General features: G+C 40.6%; 1 long non-coding RNA gene and 9 other non-coding genes across 11 annotated transcripts; all 10 read left to right on the top strand.

Annotated features, from left to right (window-relative positions):
• Positions 1-53: 53 nt before the first annotated feature.
• LOC113262811 (uncharacterized) lies at positions 54-3,732 on the top strand. 2 transcript variants are annotated; one of them, XR_003318938.4, is made up of 12 exons: positions 54-107; positions 670-722; positions 919-951; positions 1,145-1,186; positions 1,440-1,471; positions 1,815-1,857; positions 2,127-2,160; positions 2,292-2,320; positions 2,508-2,561; positions 3,214-3,241; positions 3,434-3,485; positions 3,667-3,732. It is a non-coding gene; the product is annotated as an uncharacterized LOC113262811 (long non-coding RNA). The 2 variants fall into 2 exon arrangements; XR_003318936.4 differs by having other exon boundaries at positions 83-185.
• LOC113263005 (small nucleolar RNA SNORD74) lies at positions 317-396 on the top strand. The gene has a single exon (XR_003319024.2). It is a non-coding gene; the product is annotated as a small nucleolar RNA SNORD74 (small nucleolar RNA).
• On the top strand, positions 784-845 carry LOC113263012 (small nucleolar RNA SNORD75). Its single transcript, XR_003319031.1, has one exon. It is a non-coding gene; the product is annotated as a small nucleolar RNA SNORD75 (small nucleolar RNA).
• Positions 1,297-1,365, top strand: LOC113263010 (small nucleolar RNA SNORD77). Its single transcript, XR_003319029.2, has one exon. It is a non-coding gene; the product is annotated as a small nucleolar RNA SNORD77 (small nucleolar RNA).
• Positions 1,683-1,743, top strand: LOC113263006 (small nucleolar RNA SNORD44). Its single transcript, XR_003319025.1, has one exon. It is a non-coding gene; the product is annotated as a small nucleolar RNA SNORD44 (small nucleolar RNA).
• Positions 1,988-2,052, top strand: LOC113263011 (small nucleolar RNA SNORD78). Its single transcript, XR_003319030.1, has one exon. It is a non-coding gene; the product is annotated as a small nucleolar RNA SNORD78 (small nucleolar RNA).
• Positions 2,360-2,443, top strand: LOC113263002 (small nucleolar RNA SNORD79). Its single transcript, XR_003319021.1, has one exon. It is a non-coding gene; the product is annotated as a small nucleolar RNA SNORD79 (small nucleolar RNA).
• LOC113263007 (small nucleolar RNA snR60/Z15/Z230/Z193/J17) lies at positions 2,606-2,685 on the top strand. Its single transcript, XR_003319026.2, has one exon. It is a non-coding gene; the product is annotated as a small nucleolar RNA snR60/Z15/Z230/Z193/J17 (small nucleolar RNA).
• On the top strand, positions 3,280-3,356 carry LOC113263004 (small nucleolar RNA SNORD47). Its single transcript, XR_003319023.1, has one exon. It is a non-coding gene; the product is annotated as a small nucleolar RNA SNORD47 (small nucleolar RNA).
• LOC113263001 (small nucleolar RNA SNORD81) lies at positions 3,522-3,598 on the top strand. Its single transcript, XR_003319020.1, has one exon. It is a non-coding gene; the product is annotated as a small nucleolar RNA SNORD81 (small nucleolar RNA).
• Positions 3,733-7,623: the final 3,891 nt, after the last annotated feature.

Below are 7,623 nucleotides of genomic sequence, written 5' to 3'. Positions count from 1 at the left end.
CGGCGCTGGCGGAGAGGGTGCGTCATGACGTCACAAAAAAGCATCCTTATATACCAGCGCCTGGCCGCCATCTCGGTCTTTCGAGGCTGGGAGTCGGTATTCAGTAGGTGAGAGTTTTTTTTTTTTTTCATGGCTTCTTTGCTTGAGGCCTCCAGCTCTTGGCAGTTAAAAGTCACCTTATACAGGTAATTCCGGGCAGGTGGTGAGCCTTTGCAAGGTTCACAAGGTGAAGATGGTAGACGATTACGCGTTGGGCGCGGCCTAAACTCTACAACTCGGCTTGTGGGGGCTGAGCTGCGAAAAACCCCGGGCTGGCGTTCCCTGCCTGTGATGAAGCTTGCGTTGGTAGGGACATCTGAGATTGTTGATGAATGCCAACGGCTCTGATGGCGGCGATGCCGAGTCACCCGAGCGGGCCTCCTTCGGCCTCTGCTCAGGAAGGCCGGCGGTTGGGGTTAGTCCACGTGGTTCTCGGAATGGCTGCGCAGTTATTTACGTCAGTGGTTCCCAGCCTTTGTGCGATACGCTGTCTTTAACCTATGAGGTGCACCCTTCATAGTCACGAAACTATGGGTGGTGTAAACGACTCTGGTATAGATGATAGAAAAACGGCATGCTTAGACTTACTTTAGAACAAAATGGTATCTTAAAAATATTAATCTTTCCTAGGAATGGTGCTGGGCACGAATGCAATGTGGCTTTTGGTGGCTTCTGACGGACAGGTAAGAAACGGGTAAATGCAGTGGTAGGAATCAGATCTGCGTGGAGGTGGTCTTCTTGTTAAGCCTGTGATGGTTTAAGAGTAGTGGACAGAAGGGATTTCTGAAAAATTCTACTCTGAGGCCTAAGTGTTAGAATGTTGATAATTGACTTGGCTGTGCGATGTGTTTCATTGGATATTCCTTGTCTGTTTTCTAGTTCTGTGCCAAAGGGGTGGAAGTGGCTGCCGAGGTAAGTTACTGAAATTCTCTCACAAAGGGGAAGTCAGGTTGAAAGTGCTCCAATGATGACATTTTATTTGCTACTCTTGACTGTGAGAATGACGAGAATTATTACCACCGTTACAGTAACTGAGGCACACAAAATGGTGATTTAAAGAATTTAGAGATTGCCACTAAGTTTACATGAAGCTGTTTCTTCCTAGGTCCCAAAGTTAAAATTTCACATGCCAGCCATGGGCAAACAGGTGAGAAACCTTTAATGTAGTCCATGTTTACTCATTAATTTTCTTTTTACAAATGTGAACTTCTATACTCCGGTATTTTCTATTAAATGCTTGGGGAACTCGAGAAACAGATACTATGATGGTTGCATAGTTCAGCAGATTGGATAGTGAAGAGATAGACCATTTTATCTGATGTATCTGAGTTGATAGTAAAACTGGTTTGGTACTAATAGCATAAGCAGAATGTCACCTACTTTCTCGTTCTTTTTTGTAGGCACTAAGCAGAATTAGCTGGAAGTTGAAGGGGTGAGTAAAATTAAATTGAACTAAACATTGGTAACTGGGCAAACATGAAAATTAATGCCATTAATGGCTTTTTAGAGTTGCCTTATGCCACAGAAAGCACTCCTACCAGGAAATGCTTGAATGCATTGCTGAATGCATTAAATAAATGGCCAGATCCTTGTCCTGTTACCATTAGTTAGGACCCTGTCATTTGGGAAAAAAAAAAACCCAGCCTGTATGATGATAAGCAAATGCTGACTGAACATGAAGGTCTTAATTAGCTCTACCTGATTTCAGGCATTTTTTAGATTTGTGGGGGAGAAAATTCATCTTTTGCGTCTTGCTAACTATCTTTATTTCTTAGGTGGACTTGAGTCTTTGAAATGTCTGTGCCAACCATTTCTGGGGTAAGTATATTAACATTTTAGTAGGTCCAAAACTTACTGTGAATGTTGAAGTAGAATGCTTAACTACCATGTTACTAGTTTTCTATGGCTGATTAGTGAATGCATGTTGAGCATGCTCTGAACAGGGTTTTTGAAATGATGTTGATCAAATGTCTGACCTGAAAAGAGCATGTAGACAAATTTAACACTGAAGGAACCCTGTGACAAAAACTCTGAGAGGAATTCAATGATGATTAACATTTTAATGAAATGTCTTATTTCTTTTCTAGCTTACAGGCCACTGTCCTGGATGGCTTGCTTGGGGTAAGACATAAAAACAGTTTTTTTGAAGTCAAAGTCTGTGTTTCTGCAGTATACTTTGTTAAGTGCTTTCTGGTGTTGCAAGGAGGATTAGGCTATTGTGAAGTGTGTCTAAAGCAGTATCTTTTTATTAGGTGCTGAGTTTGAAGAACTTCATATAAAGGTATGTATTACAATAATCTTACTTGGTTACTAAGCAAGATGCTGTTAGTGATGATTTTTGAAATTAAAAACAGATGGGAATCTCTCTGAAAAAAAGTGAAGATTTTAAAAAACTGAAACAGTATTGGGAAAACGTAAGAAATCTACTTAATATTATTTTATTACTAAATTTGACTAAATTTCTGCAGGTGTGAAGAGTTGGGACAGCTTACAAGGCCCGGAACAAGGAGTTTTAAGCCAAGGTACAAAAATCTCAAGTTTGGTTTTTATGTGAAGTGGTTTAAAGCCGATACGATGATGAAACCATAGTTCAGCAGACTAGCAGTGAAGAGCAAAATTGTCTTTCGCTCCTATCTGACGTATCTGGCTGCAGCAATCCTATCCATACCCTTGAAAAGTGAAATTAGCCATTCTACCACGAAATGTTCAGGGTTTGGATACCATAGTGGCTCATACACCTAGTTCTAAGGATGCACAACTTGAGAAAACAGGCTGATAGATTTTTGCCAGCAGATTTTTATGGCATATAAATCTGCATAGGTTACAGAGTGAATTATTCAGTTGTATTTGTTTTTTAATTAACAAACTTAATTCCAGACCATTTTCAGTATTCTCAGCAAAACTGAACATAGAATTTCTATATACTCTGTCTTCACACACCTCAGTATCAACATTCAACATCAGAGTTGAGACTTGATAGAATAGACAATTCTCATCCAAGTCCAGAGTTTACATTAGGGTTCACTCATGGTGTTATATGATGTATGGACTTTACCTACACAACTGTCATAGTGTGTGGAATAGCTTTGCTGTTATTTTTCAGAAAGTTAAAAATGGGGGAAATTAAGTAGTACAAATTATACATGAAGGGCCTTTCCCCCCGTTTCCAAACAGGCAGACTTACCAACGTGAAGATACAGAGGTAAGTTGGTCTCTGATCTGTATGCTAAGTTAGAATGTAACCAGTGATGTAGTGATTCTGCCAAATGAAACAGAATGATATCACTTCTAAAACCGTTCCATTTTGATCTGAGGTTACTTTATTAAGCATCACAAAGGGTGGGGTTTTTTTTTTTTTTTTTTACCATGATTAACTTGAAGTTTTTGCTTTTAGGGCATTTATGAGAGCAGCAATCCAGTTAGGAGAGCAGCTTACCAGTTGAAAGGTGAGGCTTGAAAACATCAGTACGGTCATCTTACTCCAGAATACATGATGATCTCACTCCAACTTGAACTCTCTCACTGATCACTTGATGATTATAAAAGATCTGATATTCTGTGTACTCAAAATAACATTAAAATTGAAACAGAGCAATGTGACTAAAAATAGTTTCTTTGTCCTTACAGGCACCTGAATGGAAGCTCATGAGATAGAGTATAAAATTTTCAGTTTCAATAAATTTTTATAAACCATCTGATCAAGAGTGCTTATTTCAATTTAATGGGATGAAGGAAGGGAAATAGGACATCTTTGTATTTTAAGACCCTATGACATTAGTTTCATTTAAGAAAAAAGTTGACCTTTTTATGTGTATTTTACAGGATGTCTTGGGCTTAAAAAAAAACAATTTGCAGAGGAATATACTACAGCCCTTTTGTTTAGAATACTGTATTTTTGATTTAGAATAGTGACATGATTGGGGGTGAGCTGTATATTTTGCAGACATTTTCTAGGGCTGAATCCTTGTGTCAAAAATATTTGCTATTAAGCACCATGGTAGTGGATCTCTTGGAAGTGTTGATAGATGGTATAAGAAAGTGATTTGGTTTTCTCCCCCCCCCCAAACATATTGAAAAAAAGCCTAAAAACGGGATTGTAAGAATGAAGTCAGTAGTACTATGGTTATACCAATATCCTTTAAGAAAATAGGTATGTAGTAGGAATGCTTATTTTGAAAATGCAAATTGGGGTTTTGGTCATTAATGAGTAATTGTAAACTAGTGGGTTCTCAGTCAGTTACTCCCTAAATTCCTAAGGAAACTGCTCTGGCTATCTCCATGTATGATCTCAAGCTGAAAAGCTGGGTTCCAGAATTCAAAGCTAGTGCTTATCCTTCAAATGCCACAGCTTTTAAGATAGATAAATGGGCTTTTTCATTTTTTAAGAAGCTGTACATTTATGTATTTTAAAGGGATCCTAAAATGAGCTTGGAAAGAATAAACATAATTTATGCTTCCTTCTTCCCTCTTAACTCCTGGTGTAAAGCTAGGGAAAGTGTTGGTGTATTGTGCTGCAGTTACTGCTCATCCCGAGCCATCCCAGCAAGAAGCCCAAGGCAGGGCCTGGACTCTGAGATCAGGACCTGCGCTGAGATCAAGAGTCAGCTGCTTAACCTACTGAGCCACCCAGGTCCCCCAAAGTCAATGCTAGCAGAAATAGACCCATAAATACAGAGAACAAACTTGATGGTCGCTGGCGGGGGAGGGGGGGGAGCAGATGAATGAAGAGGAGTGGGAGATACAGGCTTCCAGTTATGGAATGAATGAGTCACAGAGATGAAAGGTACAGCAGAGGTATAGCAGATTCTGTTTAAGTGTCATATGGTGACAGACGGTAGCTACTTGCAGGGAGCATACAACAACACAAAACTGGATTACTATGTTGTACACCTGAAACTAATATTGTGTGTCAACTATACTGCATTAAAATTTTTATTTACTTGGGAGAAGCAGGGAGCCCAATTGGGGGGGGTGCTCTATCCCAGGACCCCGGGATCATGACCCAAGCCAAAGGTAGATGCCTAACCGACAGAGCCACCTAGGCGCCCCCCTCCTTTTTTTCAGATACAAAAAAATTAAAATGTGAAAAAAAGGTCAAAGCTTGCTAAGAATTAAAGTACCATTAGCAGCAAGCTGCCAGCATTTGAAATAGTGTATCTTTTTTAGGAGGCCTTCCCTATTGGTGATGTTGGTCTCAGGGCCTCTTCTGCGCATGGCTTCATCTAACACTACACTGTATCAATATGATCTGTGTGTCTTGTCTCTACCAGGCAAAAAAACTCCTTCAGGACGGGCTACAATTTATTAATTGTCATGCCCCCCACCCCCCCAGCTCCTAGCCCAGAGCTTGGCCTGTAATTAGTCATTCATTTAATTCACTCAAAAGATGTTTACTGATTATCTATTACATGCCAAACAGTGCTGGGAATAGATACTGCAAAGAACAATAACAAAAACAATACCTGCCCTCATGGAGCTTACATTCTATTGGGGCAAATAAAATAAACAAAATACAGTATGTTAGATAATGTGATTAGTGCTACAGAGGAAAAATGAAGCAGGGAAAGGAGGGCAGAGCATGCTGGTGGGTGGCAGGAGCTCACCTGAATATGGGTTGTCAGGGAAATCATCACCAAAAAGGAAGTACAGAGGTTTGAGGGAATTAGGGAGTGAACAATGAAATTATTTGGAGAAAAAGTGCTAGGTGACAGCTAGGGCAAAGGCCTGGACATGGGCTCATGCCTGGGGAACATCGAACACCAGTGTGGATGGAACAGAGGGAGCTCAGGAGGAGATGGTCAGCAGGTAGCAAGTGGCAGGTTACAGAGGACTTAGGAGGCCCCTGTAAGGTCTCTGGCTTTTCTCTAACATGCGAAACCACTGGAGGGTTTTGAGCAGAGGAGTGATCTGACCCTTACTGACAGACTGCTGAGGGGTAAGCATGCAAGCCAGATTGTTAGGAAGCTTTTGCTATGGAAGATGGTCACCCGAACCCGGGTGGTAGCCTAGAGGTATGAAAAAGTATCAGACGGTGGATATATTTTGAAGGTACAGCTAACAGACCTTTGAGACCAACACGTTTCTCCAGATTCACTTTCTTGATATGACCATAAAACTGAGGACTATTATGTGTTTACAAGAGGACTCTGGAATGTCTGGGAAAAAGAATGTTACGTGATATTAAAGCTACCCTTATGTGGCACTTAACAATCAGGGACATATGTCAGGGACTCTACTAGGCATTTTAAAAAAAATTTATTTATTTGTCAGTCAGAGAGCGAGCACAGGCAGGGGGAGAAGCAGGCAGAGGGAGAAGCAGACTCTCCGCTGAGCAGGGAGCCCAACACTGGGCTCAATCCCAGGACCCCGAGATCATGACCTGAGCCAAAGGCAGATGCTTAACTGACTGAGCCACCCAGACAGCCCTATATATAATGCTCTTAATTCCCCTCCAAATTTGCCTAGCTATTTTTATCATTTTTTTATACCCCACTCACACATTTAATTCCCTCTTTTATTTCTATAAATATCATATGTTTTGTTGTCAGGCTCTGATAGTTCCAATACATTAAATACTTGCAAATCTGATTCTGTTTGTGTGTCTGCTGATAATGTCTCATTAGTAGCTTGTTTCCTTGGGTGTTTTGTGATAAAAAAAATTGTGAGATTATGTTCCTTGGAACTTTATCTTCAGCAATTCTTTGAAAACTGGGTTTAAGTTGTTTTCTTTTGCATTTGCTTTTATCAGCCTAGGAACACAATGAATCTCAGCTTGGAAAGTGTTCAAACCTCTGTTAAGTGTCAGTTTGTGGCTGTTAATGCTCAGAGCAGATCCCCAGAGCCAAAGCAAACACAGACAAGTTTCTTTATCATCACCCTCTACCGAGGGGTTCTCCTTTCAGGAACTTGTTTTACATGGGGATCTCTTATCTAACTTGTCAACTTACGCAGGAGGCAGTAGGCTTTGTTTGCCCGTTTCCCCTTATGATCCATCAAAACCAAAGTCCTAGGTCACACCAGATCAGCAGTACCTCAGGACATCAACAGCTTCAGCACCTAATTACATCAGCGTCGGGGATATTTCTGGTTTCTAAGGAGCTCCCTTACTTTCTTACTTGGTTCATTTATGCATTTAAAAAGATTCAAAGAGGGGCTCCTGAGTGGCTCAGTGGGTTAAGCATCCAACTCTTGATTTCGGCTCAGGTCATAATCTCAGGGTTGTGATCTGTGGGATTGAGCCCCACATCAGGCTCCACCACACTCAGCACAGAGTCTGCTTGAGATTCTCTCCCTCTCCCTCTGCTCCTCCCCCCGCTCACACTCTCCCCCCTCTCTCTTTAAATAAATAAAATCTTTAAAAAAATACGAAGATTCAAAATATTTTATTTAGGAATTTTAGGTGTTCTGTACAAGTAAGATTTTCTAGGATAGTTACTCTATCATATTGCTAAAGTGAAGTCCTAAGCTGACACTGTTTAAATATTCAACGATATTACACGAATAGTAGCTGTGCGCCAAAACAGATTCATTTACTTAACGCCCACTGCCCGAAATAGTAAGTATTCTAAACACTGGCCAAAAAAA

The sequence above is a fragment of the Ursus arctos genome, unplaced genomic scaffold, assembly GCF_023065955.2.
Source record: "Ursus arctos isolate Adak ecotype North America unplaced genomic scaffold, UrsArc2.0 scaffold_2, whole genome shotgun sequence".
NCBI lineage: Eukaryota > Metazoa > Chordata > Mammalia > Carnivora > Ursidae > Ursus > Ursus arctos.
The sequence above is the reverse complement of the archived record's forward strand: the minus strand, read 5'-3'. Positions and strand labels throughout refer to the sequence as shown.